General features: G+C 39.7%; 1 protein-coding gene across 4 annotated transcripts in view; it reads right to left on the bottom strand.

Annotated features, from left to right (window-relative positions):
• The window catches only part of LOC148885272 (voltage-dependent T-type calcium channel subunit alpha-1I-like), a 124,411-nt gene that overhangs the window by 93,145 nt on the left and 9,168 nt on the right, over positions 1–22,098 (bottom strand). For 3 of the 4 annotated variants that reach the window (XM_089019109.1, XM_089019110.1, XM_089019111.1), the window contains exon 1: positions 21,133–21,949. The gene's annotated coding sequence lies outside the window, so the exon portion shown is untranslated. Of the gene's footprint in view, positions 1–21,132; positions 21,950–22,098 lie in introns of those variants that run through there. The other variant, XM_089019108.1, reaches the window with a different exon arrangement.

Below are 22,098 nucleotides of genomic sequence, written 5' to 3'. Positions count from 1 at the left end.
CAAATAACCCCCACCGACTCGCACATTACTGAATTATTTAGAGTTTCCCATTCCCTTCCTCAGTTCTTCATTATTTAGAAGATGACTGATTTTCTTTGCTTTGCTTTTATGTCGCCTGCACTACGACGCATCCTTGATCATGATACGCTTTCTCCACGATTGTTTTGTTGTATTTTTTTTTTTGGGGGGGGGGGGGGTCTGATGTTGTTTTTCTACCTATCTAGGTTGCGATGACGTGGGCTCCACCTGCTACAAATTGGAAGCTGACAAAGCCGAAAGCTTCACTTTATATCGACGCTTGTAACATGAGCAGGCAGCCATTCGGATGAATCAGCCTTGTCCCACTTGCTGCGTTTATGGAACAACCTCCCCCCCAAAAAAACCTTGTCTTATAAACTTTTCGGTTTACGAACATTAAATTTATGAAAATTTTACCTTGGCATACAAACTATTTGTCGGGATACACACAGAGCCCGTTCTCCTAACAAGAAAATGGCAGCCGACTGTTTTTGTCCTCTATTCCCCGCCTCCAGTCTTCGGATAAAGTCACGTGATTGGTCAAGAACGCAGCAGGGGGGGGGGGGGGTTGCAGAAAGAGAATGAAGCCGTTCTCCAAAAAGAAAATGGCTGCCAACTCTTTTTGTCCTCTATTCCACGCCCTCAGTCTTTGGTTAAAGCCATGTGATTGGTCAAGAACGCAGCAGTGAGGGGAGGTGGTTTAAACATTAAAGAGACAGGCAGACAACAGTGAGTTTCAACTTTGATTGCGTTCAAAGGTAGAGTGTAGACTGCAAGATTAAAATATCCCATCAATCAGGCTCCACAAACAACCCACTCAAGCCATCTGTCCACTTGATGCAAAAAGCTATCAACCCAGCTAAACAGAACACAATTGATGAGGAACTAGGTAAAATTATCACATAGAAAGCACCTACATGGGATAATTCCGCAAGATGTTAAAAGAAGAAGGTTACGTTACTCATCAAGTGTTTAATGCTGAGGAAACCGGCCACTCCATTCCATCAAGCCATCAACAACCATCACAAAGGTAAATAAAACAACTTTATTATACAGGACAGTTTATTTCTTTAATTATAATAACATAGAACATTTATTATACATAAAATGAGGTATATTTTGTGTAGTTTTAAGAAAATTAAAAAGTATAAAATTATGTTTTATGGGGACCTGGGAATGGATTATTCTCATTTTAATGGTTTCCTATGGGAAATTATTTTTTGGGATGCACACTTTTCACCTTACACACTCTGTCTGGGAACCAATTAAGTTCGTAAGCCAAGGTATCACTGTATTTATAAATATCCGCGATGGAGGAAGAGACGACATACGCTTCTTATCAATCAACTCGAGGAGTATTGATTAAACATGCTGTACACGAAAAAGCACCGAAAGAAGACAAAAAGGAAAAGACAAAGTAAAGAGTGGCAAACGTAAGGAATTCAAAGATATTGTGACAGCCGACTGAGAGGCAGTTCTTTACTGTCAGGCGCGGGCCCCCCTCAGGGGTGCTTAAATGCATTACGGCCATCCACTGGGAAGCAGCGAAGTCATTAGCTGTACTTTTCAAGCTTCAAGACAAAAATAGGCAGGATTGCCTGCAACTGACGGTTGAGCAACCAAACATTCTCAGAGAGTTTTGCTAATTGCCTTTAGAAAATCGAGAACAAAAAGTCCATTTTGATGGGTTGTTTTGTATATATGTATGTATGTATATATGTATGTATGTATGTATGTTGTATATACAGTAAAGTCTCGTTATATCGATATTCAAGGGAGTCGGAAAAAATATCGATATAACCGGGACTATCGATATATCCGACCCTGTTTGCATGTAATTTTCTCCCTGCGTGCATAGAAATAGTATCGATATAACCGGGACTATCGATATATCCGATATCGATATAACGAGACTTTACTGTATATATTTTTAGTGGAAGGTCCTATGGCATGACCCCTTCTTGTGACTGATTATCTTTTGATAGTGTATATATATTTTTTCCCCCAAATATACTGTATAATTTGTTGAAGGTCCTAGGGCATGACCCCTTCTTGTGACTGATTATCTTTTGATAGTAGAAATATATATATATATAGACCTTCAACAAATTATACAGTATATTTATACAGTATATTTGGCAAAAAAAAAAAATATATATATACATATATATATATATATATATTTTCCCCCCAAATATACTGTATAATTTGTTGAAGGTACTATGGCATGACCCCTTCTTGTGTCTGATTATATATATATATATATATATATATAATTTGTTTTTTATTTATTATAGTACCTATGCTTGTCTGTGACTGTAAAGTGTCCTTGAGAGCTTTGAAAGTGTCTTAAAATGGAATGTATTATTATTATTATTTTGCGACACTCAAAAACTGTTTTGTGACTTATTTCTCATCGCCACGTGGTCTCGGCGAGCATTCAAGGCTGGTGTCCGTCTGCCGAACGAAAAGTGTGCGCTCGGCATAGCCTGTAAGTGATCCATGGATGACTTCAGGCAAAAAACAGCCTCCTAAATTCAATTACCTCAAACTTGGCAGCGGAAACTGTTGAGCAATGACCTTACATAAATGTCACAGTAAATTTATGCAGTTTTATTTTACATAATATTGAAATTTCCCAGAAGACCGAATACATCACAGCACCCTTTTGTCAAAGAGCCAGTTGCGGCTAAGTGGACAAAATGCCCACGTTGAACTTGACGATCTCTAATCACGTTACTTTATTCTCTCTCTTTTATTTTTATTCGAGCGAGAGACGCACGCAGCTGCTACGAGAAAGCCGGCTTTAATACATTAAATATTAATTAAACAATTACTTTGTTGTACACGCACTTGCTGCCGCTCCTGTTCAATAAAACAGAACGCCGAATGCCGCGCTCAAGACATTTAAAGTACATTATTGGCAAAACACAATTTGTGTTTGTCACCGAAATCACTTACATTGTGATTTCTCAAACTAATTGAAAAAGAGCCAATAGAAATCATTTCGGAACATGGATAGGCTCCTTCAAAATAAAAGTACTAAATAAATTTCAGGTCCGACTTATGCACCAAACGATATCTTGTGTAACATGAAAATCAGTGGCGGACCGTCAAGGCCTGCAAAGCCTTCTCCGCTGGCCTAACAATATCTGAATTGTCTTTTACATGGACGCCTTCACAATCAATTCTGCAGGCCCTGGAGCATAAAATACGTGTTAATGAAACTGTTGCGTTCACCAATCAGATTTCGAGTTGGCAACCCAAGGCCTGCTGGACGGCGCTGGCAATGTCAGAGTTATTGCGAATTATGATTGGCTGGTCACATGATTGGCTCGTCACCAGACATAGTATCAATAGCTGCAAGTGATAAGAGCATACTGGCCAGAGCTAGCACACTATTGGTAGGTAGCTGCATAATCAAATATATTTTTGTGTTGATTTAATAGCGGTTTTGTCAACTCAAAATGGCTGAAAGAGGAGAAGAAATGGATTTGGGTGGAGATTTACTGTTAAAGCCATTTTCAAGACGAACTTTTCAAGAAAAAAATGGATATCATTAAGGAAGGTCGGTCAGTTATTTCCTGGCTAATGGTACACTCTATTGGACTTGTCGTAAATCACACCACCCTTTTTCAGTCTGGATTGATTCAGACATAGCACTACTGAAGGCCTAGCGATGAAATCCACGGCCCACCACTGATGAAAATCAATCGTTCTCGTTTACAAGTCTTTCCCCATTATGGCTAAACTGCAACTCCAGCACCGACGATCGTTTTGCCGTTTGCCGTCTGCATCTTGAGGATTTACTTTCCGCCACTAATTGGTCTTTTCTTTGTTTACATAGCCGCAGTCAGCATGAAACTTGGCAAGATGGATTTGCGATATTACCCAGACATATTCACGCGGCTCCATCTGCCACTATTAACATCTGCTATTAGAGGAAAAAAAATCTGTTCAAAAATAAAAATCGCAATATGTGGTAAGGAGAACGAACTTCTTGGATCCTTACACTTGCCTATAATTTAACGCGACTCTCTCACACCATCCATAAAGAGCAAGGCTAAAAAAAAAAGCTCTTGAATTCCCCCAAAGGCGCATATTAGCCTCCTATATGTCACTCTGCTCTTTGGCATATGAGGCATCACGATGGCTGTGACACACGCACACAAACGACGTTATGGCATTCGCAAAGTTGTACCCAAATAACTGTATGTGTGCCTGCGTGTGTTGCATTGTATTGCTATCTAGCTGGCTAGCATTCTAGCTGGCTATCCATCAGCTAGCTATAAGCTAGCCATGAGCCAGCCATGAGCTATCCATGCGCTCTCCATGAGCTATAACTAAAAGCTAGCAAGCTACTTGCTATCTATTTGCTATTTATTAGCTGGCTAGCTTTCTAGCTGGCTAGCAATCTATCTATCTGTATATCTATTCGCTATATAGTTAGCTTGCTTTCTAGCAAGCTCACTATTAGCTATCTATCTGTATATCTATTAGCTATATAGTTAGCTAGTTTTCTAGCTAGCTCGATATTAGCTATATAGCTAGCTTTCTATCGATTTGAGTAACTTCTGGGGTGAGTTTTGAAAGGCGCTTATAAATGATATGTATTATTATTATTATTATTATTATTATTATTATGACCAACACAAGCGAAGAACATGACCCAGAAGAACAACAACAATTTTGATCCAACATTACTATTATTATTATTATTAGCTATCTATTAGCTAGCTGACGAGCTTTCTCCTATCTATTTGAGTTATTCCAGGTTGAATGAACGCTGGCCTTTGTGGCTGCCGCTGCTCACCCACAGAAAAACTTATCCCGTGACTATAAAATGACCTTGAGAGTTTTGAAAGGCACTGCTTATAAATTAAAATTATTATTATTAATGACAGGCAACCATGACAACTCTGGTTTTTGTATTTGTAATTTGCGCATTGGAGACTCAATTCAGCTCCCTACGCGGTGTCACAGACAGCAAAGGGAGTGTTTTAAGAGTATTAAGAGTACAAAAACACCATTGCCGGGTGCCCAAAATGAAAAGCAGAACCAATTATCAAAAGGGGATGATTCACCCGCTGATCTTCAAAGAGCGGGATGTCTCTTTTTCGCTTCGTCTTGCCACCTCACACTCAAATCAGACGTTTGCCTCGACCGCACCAACCTCATCTAATCTATTCCGTCTGCTTGTGTTTCTTTGCTTCTAGATTGATTTGCTATTTGGGTCTTGGTAGGTGGTGCTTCCCGAAACACGCTGTTGATGAATGCAGCCGGCAGGTGTTTGCTTACTCGGTTGACGTTTGGGACTGAATGAAGAGGACATCCGTTTGGTCTTGTCTGTCTATGTGAGAGTGACTCGTTTTGTTGTTTCGGGCTGGATTTATAGCACAGGTCTAAGTGCCCAATGCCGATAACGTGTCTTTATCTGAGCTTAATTTACATGTACAGTGGTAGGGTGGGTTAGCGACAGTCTTTGGCCAGTCTTGTCACTTAATGTTTTATGTTCAAATGAAATGACAGAAAACCAATGATGAATATCGTATTTTCCGCACTATAAGGCACAATTAAAGGACAACCTGCGGACAAGTTGTGTCCATAATTTGTAAAATCACTTCAAATGACTTCTACTGAGCGTATTTTACAAAGATTTCACCGTATATAGCTATATTTTACGTTTTAAGACGAGCGCTGAATATTCAGGAAGTCTTGTTTTTGAGTCCGTACGTGACGTCACGGAAGGACCGCCCCCTGACCGAAAAAAGACACATTGTAGCGTCCTTCCATCACGTCAATGTATTTTGCTGTACATGTTTGGTCTGAGAACCGTGTTGCACCCAAAAGCCGCCAGAAGAGGGCATCCAAGCGCCATATAAGAAATTTATCAGCCTGTGGAAGCGGAGGTGGCCACTGGAGGTCGCCATTTTGTGCCTCTTTTTCTATTTTCCTCCAATTTTGCCTCAAAATGGCACATATAATTCTTTAATCGATTGCAAACATGCATGCTTTCCTCTTCAGAACTATTTGAATCATATTCATAACTGGATGTGTAACAAGAAAGCATATTCTCCGAATCTGAAGCCATTGTTTTGATTTTAGAGCAAGGCGAAGACGTCTTGGCGTGACGTCACGAAATGGGGGCGGGACTTTCTGAAAATGCCCAATTCGCAGCTCAATTTTTTTGCAGATCTTAGACACTTTAAGTCGTTTTTATTAGTGTTTTGCATTTTAATAAAAATATCATACTGCGTGTTTTGGGGTATTTTAGATGCTATAAAACGTTGAACTGATGTCAGTTAAAAAAAACAAAAAGTGACGTCGGTTGCCCTTTAAGTGAATTACATAAACTGTGGCGTATAAAACACCTCCAGTGCCAAGCATTATTTTCTGCTTTTACTCAAGTGCTCCCTACAAATAAAAAAATACAGAGCTAAGACCCACACACGGAAATCTCTCCGCGCACTAACAATATATTTCAGTATTTTCAAGTTGACTCATCTTCCCCCCCCACCCCCTTTCGCTTCGGCTCTTAACTTCCTCTGCAGCGCTAACAAGCAGCACAGACCACGTGGCAAAAGGACGACGGTCAGTCAGAAAAATGTATTTTCCGAAATTTAACACCGTACAGACTAAATCTAACATTTACCGGGATCAACCTATCCGACGCGGATTCCTCCACATGGATCGAAATGCAAACTTTGAACTCTCAAGAGAGACTAAGGATGAGATGTCACTGTCAATCATAGTTTTGCTTTCCTGGATTTCACTGTGACAGGACCCTCCCCCCCCGACCCCCCACGGCTGGCCCCATACCTATGTGTGTCCAGACATATCGACGACATGTTCCCCGCTCCATGTGGCCCAGCCATCCGAGAGCACTTAATATGCAGCTCAAGTCTTCCATGCAAGGCTTCCCAAAGACTCTCTCTGGCCTGTCTACTTTTTCTTCATCTCATTTTTTGACAGAGCAAAGGGAGTTAGCTTAATAGAATTCATAAGACAAAGAAGGGATTGTCGGGTAAATGAGGCGTGTGAGTGAAAGGGTGGCGATGGCGGTGGTGGTGGTGGTGGGGACATTCGGCATAGAAATATTATTATATTATTAGCCCTGGATGGTGATCAACAAGCATAGACGAGTGGCGCTTTGAGTATGTGCTTTAAAATGAATAAACTTAAACCGAAATAATCAAATTACACAAGTCTGTTTTTATTTATTTATTTAGTTATTTAGTTATTAATATTTATCTGTCATACAACTATCATGTATCTATCCCTCCATCAATCAATATATATATATATATATATATATATATCCATCATCATCCATCTATCCATCATCCATAAATCATTCGTCTATCCATCTATTTATCGACCGATCATCCATCTACTATAATAATAATAAATAATAATAATAATAATATTAATAATAATAAAATAATCCATCTATCCATCATCTATCATCCATCTATTGGGTATGTATTTATTATTTGTGTATGTATGTATTTATTTATTTATTATGTGTGTATTTATTTATATTTATTTATATGTATGTATGTATATATGTTATGTATGTATTTATTTATGTATCTATTTATTTATTTATTTATTTAGTGTTTGCATATGTATTTATTATTTGTGGATTTATTATTCATTTATTGTTTATGCATTTTTTTGATTGTTTGTGTATGTATAGTCTATCTAGCGCTCTCTATCCATCTAGCTCTTATCTACCGACCTACCGTATCGATCGTATCTATCGATATAATCTATCCAATCTATCATTTTTATCGCATGGACCTATCCATCTACCTACCTATGTCTCCATCATCCATCTATTGTATCTAGCCATCTACGCTTCCATTTATTTAATTTGTCTTTTTATGAAAACAAATAATGATTGAAAATAGGCCCTGATCCAAAACTCACCACCCGCCACTCAAATCAAGAGATTGTTTTTCAAAATCATTTTTACATATTCGTCCCATCATTGCTGAAAACGTGTGCGAAGCGAGAAATCTTTTTTATTTTTTCATTGCTTCAGTTATTTATTTATGTTTTTTTTTTTTTTTTTTTGGTCGCAGATAAAATGGCCGACGATGGTCTCTGGCGTCAGGCACGAGCGTCGTCATTTTCATCACGGGCTAATTAAGAGTTGCTTAATTGTGATTACTTGGCTAAAGTCTGTTGGCTAAAATCTTCCCGTCAGAGCAGAGAAAGCCCCCGTGACGACCCGGCGGGATATCTTCTAGCCATCGGAGGCTTTGAAACAGAAATATTTTATGAATTGACAAAATCCTTCTTGAATCAGTCGCAACATTGTGACCAGATGCCTCCCACCACCAAACTTGACAACCAAAACACACGGGGGGCTTCGTAAAAGGGCCTTTCATGGCAACATTTGACACCACTCGCACATTCGATAATATAACAGTGCAAGCCCCGTTGTGGCTGCTTGGTGGATCTGTAATTTCAGACTTCAAGAAGCCGTCGGACCGAATAAAGTCCCCACTGTTGTGAGCTATTTATTACCACCAGACAGAAAATAATAAGTTGCACTATCTCTCTTGCAAACACACACACTGAGCAAAAACACATATATGACATTTTACGACTTAACATTTAACAATGACTCGGTGTGTCCAAAGGTTTACACAAGCGCTCGACCGATGCATCCCCGTTTTTTCCCCCCTCATACTTTTAAAATGTCAACACATTGACAGCATTCGCCGTATATAATTCAATCCCTCTGGCTTTTTTTTTTTTTTACTTCCCCAAAATGCCATCAATCTCATCTTCAGCCGATAGTTGATATCACGTCGTATGACGAAAGCAATTACAGTGATACCTTGGCTTACGAACGGAATTGGTTACCAGACAGAGTGTGTAAGGGGAAAAGTGTGTATGCCAAAAATTAATTTCCCATAGGAAACCATTAAAATGAGAATAATCCGTTCCCAGGTTCCCATAAAACATCATTTTCTACTTTCTAAGCCTTAAAACTACACAAAATATACCTTATTTTATGTATAATAAATGTGCTATGGTATTATAATTAAAGACATAAACTGTACTGTATAATAAAGTCATTTTATTGACCTTTGAGATGGTCATTGATGGCTCGATGGAATGGAGTGGCCGGTTTCATCAGCATGAAACAATTGATGAGGAACGTAACCTTCTTTTACCATCTTGAGGAATGATCCCTTGTATGTGCTTTCTCTGCGATAATTTTATCTAGTTCCTTATCAATTATGTTCCGTTTAGCTGGGTTGATAGCTTTTTGCATCAAGTGTACAGATGGCTTGTGCGGGTTATTTGTGGAGGCTGATTGATGGGATATTTTAACCTTGCTGTCTACACCCTGCCTCTGAACTCTCAAAGTTGAAACGAGTCCAATTTTCACTGTTTTCTATCCATTTTCTCATTCTCTCTTTGTCGTCTGCCTGTCTCTTTAATGTTTAAACACCCCCCTTCCCCTTCACTGCTGCTTTCTTGACCAATCACATGGCTTTAACCGAAGACTGGGGGCGGGGAATAGAGGACAAAAACAGTCGGCTGCCATTTTGTTGTGAGAACGGGCTCGTTCGCGAACAACACATCACTCATTGTGGCGCTCCGTGTGTATCCCGAAAAATAGTTTGTATGCCAAGGTAAAATTTTTACAAATTTAACGTTCGTAAAATGAAAAGTTCGTAAACCAATGGGTACGTAAACTGAGGTATCACTGTACTCGTTTTACCTAACTTCACCGCCGCGTTTACGGCAAAGTGTCCTTGAGAGTTTTAAAAGGCGTTTATAAATGAAATGTATTATTATTATTATAGATAGCCGGCTAGATAGCTAGCTAACCAGATAGCCAATAGATACTAAATATATAGCTAGCTAGGTAGTTTTGTAACACTTGAGAAGAGGGTTCCAAGAGGATATGGCTTCATCTCAAACTTGCCAGAGCGTGGCATCTGACAACTTGCTCCTCATTAAATCCTCGTTGCAAAGCCACTTTGACTGGAGTAGCACGAGGAAATTTAAAATAAATAAGCAGCAGTTAAATTTAAGACGATCATTTTCAACAAAATAAATACCCGCATTTAAAGCAAAAAGGTGCACTGGATAAACACAGTGTTCTCACAAAGGCATAAATACAAGTGCACGAACACACACACACACACACACACACACACACACACACACACACACACACACACACACACACACACACACACACACACACACACACACACACCGATCAATCAAATCTATCAACAAATAGAGTGAGGGCTGACATTTACACCCCTGTAGCTTTCAGCTTTGTGTGAACTGTGGACTCATATTAATGTGTGTGTGTGTGTGTGTGTGTGTGTGTGTGTGTGTGTGTGTGTGTGTGTGTGTGTGTGTGTGTGTGTGTGTGTGTGCGCATGTATTACCTTTGTAGCATAAAAGGTGGCCCTAAAAACAGGGCGACTATGCCACAAGGCAGACAGAGAGGGCGAATAAAGCGATTTGACAGGCATTGATGATGCAACGTCAAGTTCGCTAGCATTGACACTGTCAAGCTTTTCGACATTTTATTTTATTTTTTTTAAGAAAGAAGATACTCGATCTTTCTGGTCGTTTGGTTGTTCGCACTAAACAGATCAAGTTACGACAACATAATAACGATAATTAGCATTGTTTCGGAAATAATTGTTTTGGGTTTTGTGTGTGTATTGTAATATCCTGTTCTTGACAACTCTCTGTCCAGGGACGCTAGTTTGTTCTTTAAAAAGCGTTTTGTTATGGGTTTTTTTAATAGTCACCGGAACTGTTATGATTGAGCCCAATGGACTACTATCTCATATTCTGGATTGCACAAACTTCATGTTTTCAATTTCCTTTAATGAACGCCGCTCTCCGATTTAAAAAAAAAAAATGTACTTGAGTGCCGATTTTGACTTTTCAACAAAATTGGTGGAGATCACGGGTATGAAAGTCAAGGCCCCGATTTGCAACTCGATTGGCCCTTTCAAACATGGCGTTGATTTTGTTCCGGGGGACAAAAAATGAATAAATTAATAAATGAATAAATAAATAAATAAATAAATAAATAAATACACCAACAAACACACCAACACACACAAACACACAAACAAATATATAAACAAATACACAAATAAATACACAAATAAATACACGCATGAATGAATGAATGAACTTAAATAAATACACAATACACAAATTGATACACGCATGAATGAATGAACGCATGAATGCATGAATGAATGAATGCATGAATGAATGCACGAATAAATGAAGAAATTAATAACTTAAATAAATAAATAAATAAACAAATAAATACACAAATACACGCATGAATGAATGAATGATGAATGAATGCATGAATAAATGAAGAAATGAATAACTTAAATAAATAAATAACGTAAATAAATAAATAAATACATAAATAAACAAACAAGCAAATGTGTAAATAAATAAATAAATAGACAGAAAAATACATACATTACGTAATTTAAATAAATAAATAAATAAATAAGCAAATGTGTAAATAAATAAATAAATGGACAGAAAAATACACACATTACTTAATTTAAATAAATAAATAAATAAATATATATATATAAATAAATAGATAAATAATCTGACCACAAACAAAACAGACATATGTGCAAAGAGGTGAACATTGTCGGGGTGATGTTTCAATAAAAACAGCAGATGACCATATTTGGCTAGCTTCCTTCACTCAATCTCAATCAATGTCGTTTGAGAAGCAAGAAAAACACATTTGAATCCAACGAGGCAATATTAATGTTGATACTAATATCTCTGTTCTTGGTCGTTTCACAAAACATCAATTTGATGTTGACTTATACATCCGGCGCAAAATGCTAAAGGACGTGTTCATGGACTCGCATCGTTCTGTCTTGGAAAAAGGTCACCATTTGTCGTCAAGGGAGACGCTTTGCCCCCATCACCGAGCCTGTGAGCAGATCGGGCTTGAACGATGGGATGTGTTGTCCGTCAAAATGACTTAGTGACGCTAGAGCTGCCGTCAATCCACCTTTCCTCGCTGGTGGCCGCGGTGACGGGTAACAAAACTGCTGTGGGGAAAGGCGGGCCGGGAAGGCGCGCACGGGTCTGCGGCTGGATGGAAACCCGAGACGAGAAGAAAGCAACGTCAGCGCAGATCGCCGATGCGCATGTGGAAATGTCGCCGCTAGGAATTGAAGCGGATTTACAGTACGTGGGGCAAGTTATGTGAGACAATCTCTGTTTTTCGTCAATGGATGCTACAGCTAGCTTCGTGGTTGCTTTCGACATTTAGCTTGTAGCAGATGTCCACATTTCACCATGACGTCCCTGATCCACTGGTGAAAATGATGCCTGTCCTCTTTCATCTAGAACTGTTTCATACAACAGAAGGTGTCAGAAGTGCTTTAAATTGAACGATTGTCTGTGTCTTATGCTCTTTCACATTATTTGTCATTTATTTTCAAGATGCCGCCACGAGAGTGGCTGCCTTTACAGCAGCTCCTGTATTTTGTTTTTCTACTTCTTTCTTTCCTTTCCTCTTACTTTTATCACTTTGCTGCTAATCTAATCCAATCTAACCCAAATGCAACCCTAAATTCATTTACAGCAGCTCCTGGATTTTGTTTTTCTACTTCTTTCTTTCCTTTCCTCTTACTTTTATCACTTTGCTGCTAATCTAATCCAATTCAACCCAAAATTAATTTACAGCAGCTCCTGAATTTCGTTTTTCTACTTCTTTCTTTCCTTTCCTCTTACTTTTATCACTTTGCTGCTAATCTAATCCAATCCAACCCAAATACAACCCCAAAAGTTCATGTATAAAACAAAGTGTATAAAATGAAAACAAAGGATATTTTGGCATTTAATTATAGTCAGTTTAAGGATAGCTGGAGAAGGTGGTGGGCAGGGTGTGGAGGGTCCAGTCTGATTTTCCGTGCCCTTGTCTTGGTTCTTGCAGTGTGCAAGTCCTCGAGATTGGGAAGGGTGGCGCCAATGATTGTGTTGGATGTTTAACAACACACAATATAAGGGATTTTGTTTTTTTTTAAACGTCAATGTAGTTTCTCAGGTATAGACATCAATCCTCTACATCAAACTGCGACTGGCTACTTTTTCAGTTATCACAATCGCCATGAAATCCCACACCCTGATCTCAACCTTTCCCACAATTCGCACAAAAACCCAAGTGTGGATCAGTCGCTACGAGTCGCTCGCGCTAATCCTTGACATGACCTACAACAAAATCCCAACACTTGAACGAACGCTGCGCGGCATGCAATTATCTGTCATGGAGATGAGGTGTGATGGCTCACACATTGCGGCTTGTCTTGGGAGATTAGTCGGAGACGTGCGGGTGCAAGCGATTTGGAACTATTGTGACGCCCCGGCGGAAGCACCTGGATTAACTGCAAACAGTTTGAACCCTACACGAGCACACAATTGTCTGTTGTAATAATAATAATAATAATAATAATACATTTCATTTATAAGCACCTTTCAAAACTCTCAAGGTCACTTTTCAGTCACAGGATACTTTTTCTGTGGGTGAGCAGTGGCAGCCACACGCGCCAGCGTTCACTCAACTCAGACGTAACTCAAATCGATAAAAAGCTAGCTAGCTAATAGATAGCTAATAGTCAGCTAGCTTGCCAGCTAGATAGCTATATAAGTAATAGCTAGCTAGCTTGATAGCTAACTAGCCAGATAGCTAATAGATAGCAAATAGATAGGTAATAGATAGGCTAGCTAGGTAGCTAGCTAGTTGTCTTGGATTTACCTTTATTAGTCTCGCAGTGGAGATATTTATATTTCACAGCAGCAATGTTATGAAATTTCTCTCCAGTTTTACATGTACATATCTTTATAGGGCATATATTTTATTAAGTGTTTATTTTTCAGTACAAACCAAGACAGGTCGCTAACATCTCGTTATATCGATATTCAAGGGAGTCCGAAAAAATATCGATATAACCGGTACTATCGATATATCCGACCCTGTTTGCATGTAATTTTCTCCGTGCGTGCATAGAAATAGTATCGATATAACCGGGACTATCGATATATCCGATAACGATATAACGAGACTTTACTGTAACAACATTCATACCTACCTACATTCCTAGCTACCTACCTACATTCCCACCGTCCTACCCACATTCCTACCTCCCTACCTACCTAGCTACCTACATTCCTACCTACCGACCCATATTCCTACCTACCTAGCTATCTACCTACATTCCCACCTACTTAGCTACCTACCTACATTCCTACCTACCTAACTAGCTACCTACATTCCTACCTACTTTCCCACCTACCTAGCTACCTACCTAGCTACCTACCTAGCTACCTACCTGCATTCCTACCTTCCTACCCACATTCCTACCTCCCTACCTACATTCCTACCTAACTAGCTACCTACATTCCTACCTACGTACCTACATTCCTACCTACCTACCTACATTCCTACCTACCTAACTAGCTACCTACATTCCTACCTACGTACCTACATTCCTACCTACGTTCCTACCTACCTACATTCCTACCTAGCTACCTACCTACATTCATACCTGCCTAACTAGCTACCTACATTCATTCCTACCTACCTACATTCCTACCCACATCCCTACCTACCTAGCTACCTACCTACATTCCTACCTACCTAAATAGCTATCTACATTCCTACCTCCATTCCTACCTACCTTCCTACCCACATTCCTAACTCCTTTCATACCTGCCTAACTAGCTACCTACATTCCTACCTACTAACCTACCTACCTACATGCCTACTTAACTAGGTACAGACATTCCTACCTTCCTACCCACGTTCCTACCTACCTAACTAGCTACCTACATAGCTACATTCCTAACGTCCTACCTACCCACTTACCTACCTAACTAACTACATTCCTTCCTACCGAACAGGTTACACAACCTTTCCAAACGAAGGTGGAAGGCTCTATTTCTACTCGTCGCTTACGCGAGGCCAGTTGAGAAATAGACGCGACATCAATAGCAATAGTTTGGAAGATTTACCAGGAAGAAATGCAAAGGCCTACATCTGGAACATCACAGACGCTCTCCAGAGTGAAGTAAGCATGATATAATGATTATATTAAAAAAAAAAAAGCGCCGGTGCAGACTGGTAAGAAACGAGCGAGCTGGAAGCGCCAAGAGAAGTCTTCTTCTGATGAAACAGAGCTTCTCATGTTGCTCACGACAAAGAACAGCTCCTCGTCTGTTCCGCAAGTCTAATTAGGACGGAGATGGAGAATTGTAATTGATAGTGCGCAAATGACTCAACACAACAACAAAACGTTATCACAATTAGAATAATAAGAACAATAATCATGTATCTTATATTACATATAATATAAATGTAATATATAATATGCACTGTATATTATATATTGGAATTAAAACAATGGTGCTAGTGATGCATTCCATCTTTCTACGTCAACAACCGGGGAGTCCGTTAAGCCACCTACAGACAAATTATTAGGTAGGTAGCTTATTTATTTACAGTATTTTAAGATGAATAAGGTGCACTCAATTACAATTACAATACATAAATATATAGAAATTTTACAAATATAAGGCACATAACTTTATGAGACGCACTGGACTATAATAATTTTATTTATTTAGTTAGTTTATTTTTTTTTATGTTCGTCAAAGGACAATTACCTTATTTTCTGGAATATAACGAAAACCTTTTCCATGCATAAGGTGCACCGCATTATAAGGGGCACCTTCACCGAATGACATATTTTAAAACGTTTCCCATATACAAGGCACACCCGCATTATAAAGGGCGCATTCAATGAATGACATTTAAAAACCTTTTTCATACATAAGGTGCACCGCATTATAAGGGGAACCTTCAATGAATGACATTTTAAAACGTTTTCCATACATAAGGTGCACCGCATTATAATGAATGACATTTTAAAACGTTTTCCATACATAAGGTGCACCGCATTATAAGGCGCATGGTCAGCTTTTAAAAAAACAATTATTTTTGATGTGCCTTATAGTGCAGAAAATACGGTCCATTTTTTTTCATTCTCCATTCCATTCCTCACGTCTGTCAATTAAAAATGATAAGACGTCACATCTGCAGGATTTATTTTCCCAAGGTGTTGGTATTATGCCTTTCTTTTTTGTTTCTTTGAGCTTCCACATTAATAATCCTCCGGGTACGATTTGTGTCAAGCCCGCGTGCTTGCCCCACCATCTCGTTGGTCACACGCACTTGTGGTCTTATTCGCTATGACACTACGGGCGGCCTGTGGGGGTGCATGAGGCATATGTGACTCACGATTGCAGGATGAGACAACAAGAGAAAGAAAGAAAGAAAGAAAGAAAGAAAGAAAGAAAGAAAGAAAGAAAGAAAGAAAGAAAGAAAGAAAGAAAGAAAGAAAGAAAGAAAGAAAGAAAGAAAGAAAGAAAGAAAGAAAGAAAGAAAGAAAGAAAGAAAGAAAGAAAACAATCCCACCATTTTTTTCTCTTTTCATTTGTAAGTCAGTGCCTGATTGTGTCATGGTCCACATATGGAGTCTAACTTTTGCCTTAAATTAGCAAAAATATAATAATGATAATAATAATAATAATACATTTAATTTATAAGCATCTTACAAAACTCCCAAGGTCACTCAACAGTTACAGGATACATTTTTTTCTGTGGGTGAGCAGCGGCAGCCGCACGCGCCAGGGTTCACTCAACCTGGAAGTAACTCAAATAGATAGAAAGCTAGCAATAATAATAATAATAATGTAATTTCTAAGCGGCTTTCAAAACTCTCCAGGACACTTTACAGTCAGGGGATAAGAACCTTTTTTATATTATATTTATAATTTATTATACAGTACAGTTTATTTCTTTAATTACAATGCAATAGCACATTTATTATACATAAAATAAGGTATATTTTGTTTAGTTTTAAGGATTATTTAGTAGAAAATTATGTTTTATGGGGACCTGGGAACGAATTAATCTCATTTTAATGGTTTCCTATGGGAAATTAATGTTTGGAATACACACTTTTCGCCTTACACACACTTTCTGGGAATCAATTACGTTTGTACGCTGAGGTATCACTGTACTTAAAATGGTGAATTGTGCCTTTTACATATTTATTACAATTTACAGTATTTTCCGATGTATACGGTGCACCACATGATAAGGTGATGGAGGAGAGGCTGGGGTTACTTTTTTTTTCTATGCTGTAGAATATCGACAGTGGCAGCAATCGAACCTCTTCTCTGCTCGCTCGCTCGCTGTGTTTTCCTCAGCCTGTCTGACACCCTTTCTCTGTCGCCTTGTCGGGCCTTTGTGAGAAGCCTTCCAGGCGGAGGATGCGTTTGCTTTGGGCACACCGTTCTGCATCCATTGTTTCGCCCCACTGGATCATGGCAGCATTCACGGTCGCCTCCACTCGCATCCATCTCACGGCCCCCTTTCGTCTTCTTTTTTTCTGTTTGTTTTTATCCCCTCCAACCGGACGCTTAGCCTCCATCTCCCCTGGCTCCTCACTTGATCCCTCTCTCATCCTCACCCTCTTGTTGGTCTGATGCACTCGACTAAAGCCCACCAGTCTTCCTCCGCCGCCCCCCACTTTCCTTTTGACTCTCTTGTCCATCTTTCCTCTGGTCATTATGCATTTCTTCTCATTTCTCATTTTTGCGTCTGAATCTGGCTCAGCTTACATTACAGTGATACCTGGGTTTACGAACCCCTTGGCTTAGGAACTTTTCGGTTTACGAACGTTAAATTTATGAAAATGTTACCTTGGCATACACACTTTACCTTGGCATACAAACGTTTTTCGTACACGGAGCTGCCTCAATGAGTGAAGAGTTCTAATAACAAAATAAAAGCCGACTGTTTTTGTCCTCTATTCTCCGCCCCCAGTCTTCGGTTAAAGCCATGTGATGGGTGAAGAACACAGCAGTGGGGGGGGGTGGTTTAAACGTTAAAGAGACAGTGAGAGGCAGACGACAGTGAGAGAGTTTCAACTTTGACAGTTCAAAGGCAGAGTGTAGAATGCAAGGTTAAAATATCCCATCAATCAGGCTTCACAAACAACCCGCACAAACCATCTGTACACTTGATGCAAAAAGCGATCAGCCCAGCTAAACAGAACACAATTGATGAGGAACAAGGTAAAATGATCGTGAAGAAAGCACCCACAAGGGATCATTCCTCAAGATGGTGAAAGAAGGAGGTTACGTTCCTCATCAAGTGTTTAATGCTGGTGAAGCCGGCCACTCCATTCCATCAAGCCATCAACGGCCATCACAAAGGTAAATAAAACGACTGTTTTATACAGTACGGTTTATTTCTTTAATTATGCTACCATAGCACATTTATTATACATAAAATAATGTATATTTTGTGTCGTTTTAAGGCTTACAAAATTAGAAAGTAGAAAATTATGATTTATGGGAACCTGGGAACGGATTATTCTCATTTTAATGGTTTCCTATGGGAAATCAAGTTTTGGGATAAACAGTTTTCGCCTTACACACTGTCTGGGAACCAATTAAGTGCATAAGCCAAGGTATCACTGTACTTGGTGATCAGGTGATTGAGATTGGCTATCCATTCCATCAAGCCATCAACAACCATCACAAAGGTAAATAAAATGACTTTATTAATCAGTACAGTTTATTTCTTTTATTACAATACCATAGTACATTTATTATACATAAAATAAGGTATATTTTGTGTAGTTTTAAGGCTTATTTAGTCGAAAATTATGTTTTATGGGGACCTGGGAAGGGATTATTCTCATTTTAATGGTTTCCTATGGGAAATTAAAGTTTGGAATACACACTTTCCGCCTTACACACACTTTCTGGGAACCAATTAAGTTCGTAAGTCAAGGTATCATGGTATCACTGTATTTGTTTACAGAGTAGCGAGTGACCAACGCACAACAAAGTCTCCATGCTCCAATCTAACAACGCATGGCGTCGAATCCAGCGGACCGTCCAAATCAAACGCGCTTACATCACGCTCCCTAAGATGAGGCGCCTTAGCTAACAAATAACATGTGATCTGGCCTAGCGTTATGTTATCCCGAGGGGGTCAAAGTTCATTGGAAATAATTGCCCCTTTGCTTGGCTATGGCACTCCGAGGCATTTGATTATTAGGAGGAAGCTCGGGACTTGCGATAATTCCGCAGCATGAAGCATAAAATTCATCCAAGGTGGGGGGGGGGGGGGTGGTAGAGTGGAAAGCTGTCCCTCTTCAGCATTCGTCTTGTTTATGTGAGCAATCCAATCATGTTACTCGGAGGTTCAAGAGATGGCAGCCTTATGCGGAGGAACAAACCCGCTAGTACAGTGCGAAAATCAGGCTATATTTTATCATGTCACATCACCCCAAAGTAGCTGTTACGTCAGCTTATTTCACTCCCGGCCGTATTGTTATGTACAAGTACACATTGCAATGTGATTCAAATGCATGCAAACTGGAGCTGCAAGGATAAAAAAAGACATATGTGCAAAAAATGAGGAGATTTCTTGTTATCTAACGCGATATAAATCAATATGAATTGTATTGTATTGTGTATTATAGTGTACCAATGAAGGGCGGTCCGGTAGTAGAGTGGTTAGCAAGCCAGCTTCACAGTGCAGAAATCGTGAGTTCAAGACCCGGTCCGGACTCCCTGTGTGGAGTTTGCATGTTCTCCCCGGGTCTGCATGGGTTTTCTCCGGGTGCTACGGTTTCCTCCCACATTCCAAAAAACATGCATGGCAGGCTAATTGAATACTATAAATTGTCGCTACTGTGAGAGTGACTGGTTGTTTGTCTCTGTTTGCCCTGCGATTGGCTGGCAACCGATTCAGGGTGTCCAAAAATGAAGATTGCCCCGATTTAACATATGGAGGAAAAGATAATGAAACGCTGTTTGATTGACTCATTCACTGCCATTCCCGAATTTGTTCGGGTTTTGTTTATTTCATGTTTGGGTGCCGATAAAGCGCTGGCCATGGCCTCTGACAATGTTTTTCATTTCCACAAGGTTTCAGTATTTCTCTTTTTTCCATGTTAGCGCTTTGTTCCAGCTTCAGCTGTTGTTAAAGCGCCATATAAACCAATATGGATGTATTGCATTGTATTTTGGACGGTCGCCCTCATATAACTCCAGACCCATATAATTTAGGAATTAACTCAAAGTCTAAGGTTTCGTTCTCTAGGGCCGAATAAAATGGTGTGGTGGGCCAGATTTGGCCCCCGGGCCTTGACTTAGACACCTGTGCTCAAGATCAAGATGCATTATAACTAGATGTGCGGTTTATACTGTACTGTATATCACACGTGTTGTGGGTGTCCGAGCAACATCATCCGCAAGAGGGGATCTTGCAGTTTATCCGTATTAACCCATTTACACGGTGTGTTCATATGAACATAGATACATTCTTTTTTTGAACAAACGTCTAAAAAAAAACCTATATAAATCAATATGTATTGTATTGTATTTTGTACAGCCGCCCCCATTTCAAGCTCAGATAACTCCGATACTCAGATACTCAGATAACAGAGACCCATATCATTTAGGAATTAACTATTTTTCTCTGATGAAAGAAGAGAGTCTCAGGTTTCTAAGGCTGCATTGAATGAATGCTGATGTAGTCCTAAAACTCAATATACTGGAATTCGAGTGACAATGACAAAAACCCTGGCACTGGATTGGACATTTTTTTTTGCACATCGTCTGGCAGTGAATGAGTTAACATTGATGCTGAAAAGACTCCCGGTTACACTTCATACGTTCAATCAGACAAGTTAAAAACAATGATTCCCCCTTTTCAACTCGTGTGCTCCAGTGTGGGAGAGACAAATGTAAATTCAGCAACACGGACAGCAACGTCGACGCACAATTCGGCTCCGTTCGACACATTCGAACCGACACGTTCCAAATAAATACGTTTTGATTCTATTCCCTCAACATAAGAATCGATTTCACTCACAAGCAACCCACAACCACCCCCCATACTTTTGATTCGAATGTTCCCCGAACAACAAAGAAAAAAACAATCAACGTGATGAGGAGGAAATGGGTCAAACTTACCTCGACTGTCATAAAAGCGACGAGGGGGTCCAGGAATTAGTGAACAATCCAGCCTCGGTGGTCCGGTTCGGTTCACATTATCAAGAATCAGTATCCTCTGGCCACCATCAGTCCATGTAAAGTCATTTTTTCCTCCAAGAACGTCGCCGTGAACACAATCCCAAACCCAGCTGGTGAAAATGTTGATTTTCTTTTCCTCCTTATTTTTCTTTTTTCCGCGTTCTAGCCTTTTGTGATTCCGTCTGGTACGCACCGGTCCTCTTTTTTTGGGGGGGGGGGGGCTCACATGTCCAATAGCGTCTCCCACCTGACCAGGTTGCTTGCAGGTGGGGGGTACCGCGAGGTGTCGATGAAGCTCTATTGGAAAAAAGACATGGTCAAAAGTTAATCAAGCTTTAAGAGTTGACTTAAAGCTGATATTTTTTGGGGGACACTTTCATCTTCCACCCTTCAGTCACGTTGATCGAGCACGCTGCGACAGAGTGGTGGTGGTGGTGGTGGTGGGGGGCGTATATTTCTACCCAGCGTGTGTCAGGTGCAGAAAAAAACAAACTCCTTTCGTCCACAAAACGTACAAAAACCACCAATTTACGAACCCTTCTCACAAAACGTCCCGCAAAAAGTGTTTCCTCACAAGATTGCAACTTGTTTGAAAAAAATAATAAAAATAAAATCCGTTAAGGCTTCGGTTCATCGCGTTTTATTTTTTCTTATCTTCGTGAAACGGATGAAGAAGGAAAACGATAGTTCCTTCCCCATCTCCCCCGCATTTGTTTATAGTTTTTTTTCCTCCCGCAGCGCGACACAACATAACCTCTTCTCACTGAGGACATCTGAGCAAGTGAAATGAGGGGGGGCGAGAGAGAGAGAGAGAGAGAGAGAGAGAGAAAAATTAAACATCGATGCAGTGAATGATGAATAAAGAGAGCGAGATTCACTCCTTGAGGTGTGAAAATGACCCCCCTC

Source organism: Hippocampus bargibanti, linkage group LG17 (genome assembly GCF_051943395.1).
Source record: "Hippocampus bargibanti isolate YZ-2025 linkage group LG17, ASM5194339v1, whole genome shotgun sequence".
NCBI classification, from domain to species: Eukaryota; Metazoa; Chordata; class Actinopteri; order Syngnathiformes; family Syngnathidae; genus Hippocampus; species Hippocampus bargibanti.
This window is presented reverse-complemented; position numbering and strand designations above follow the sequence as displayed.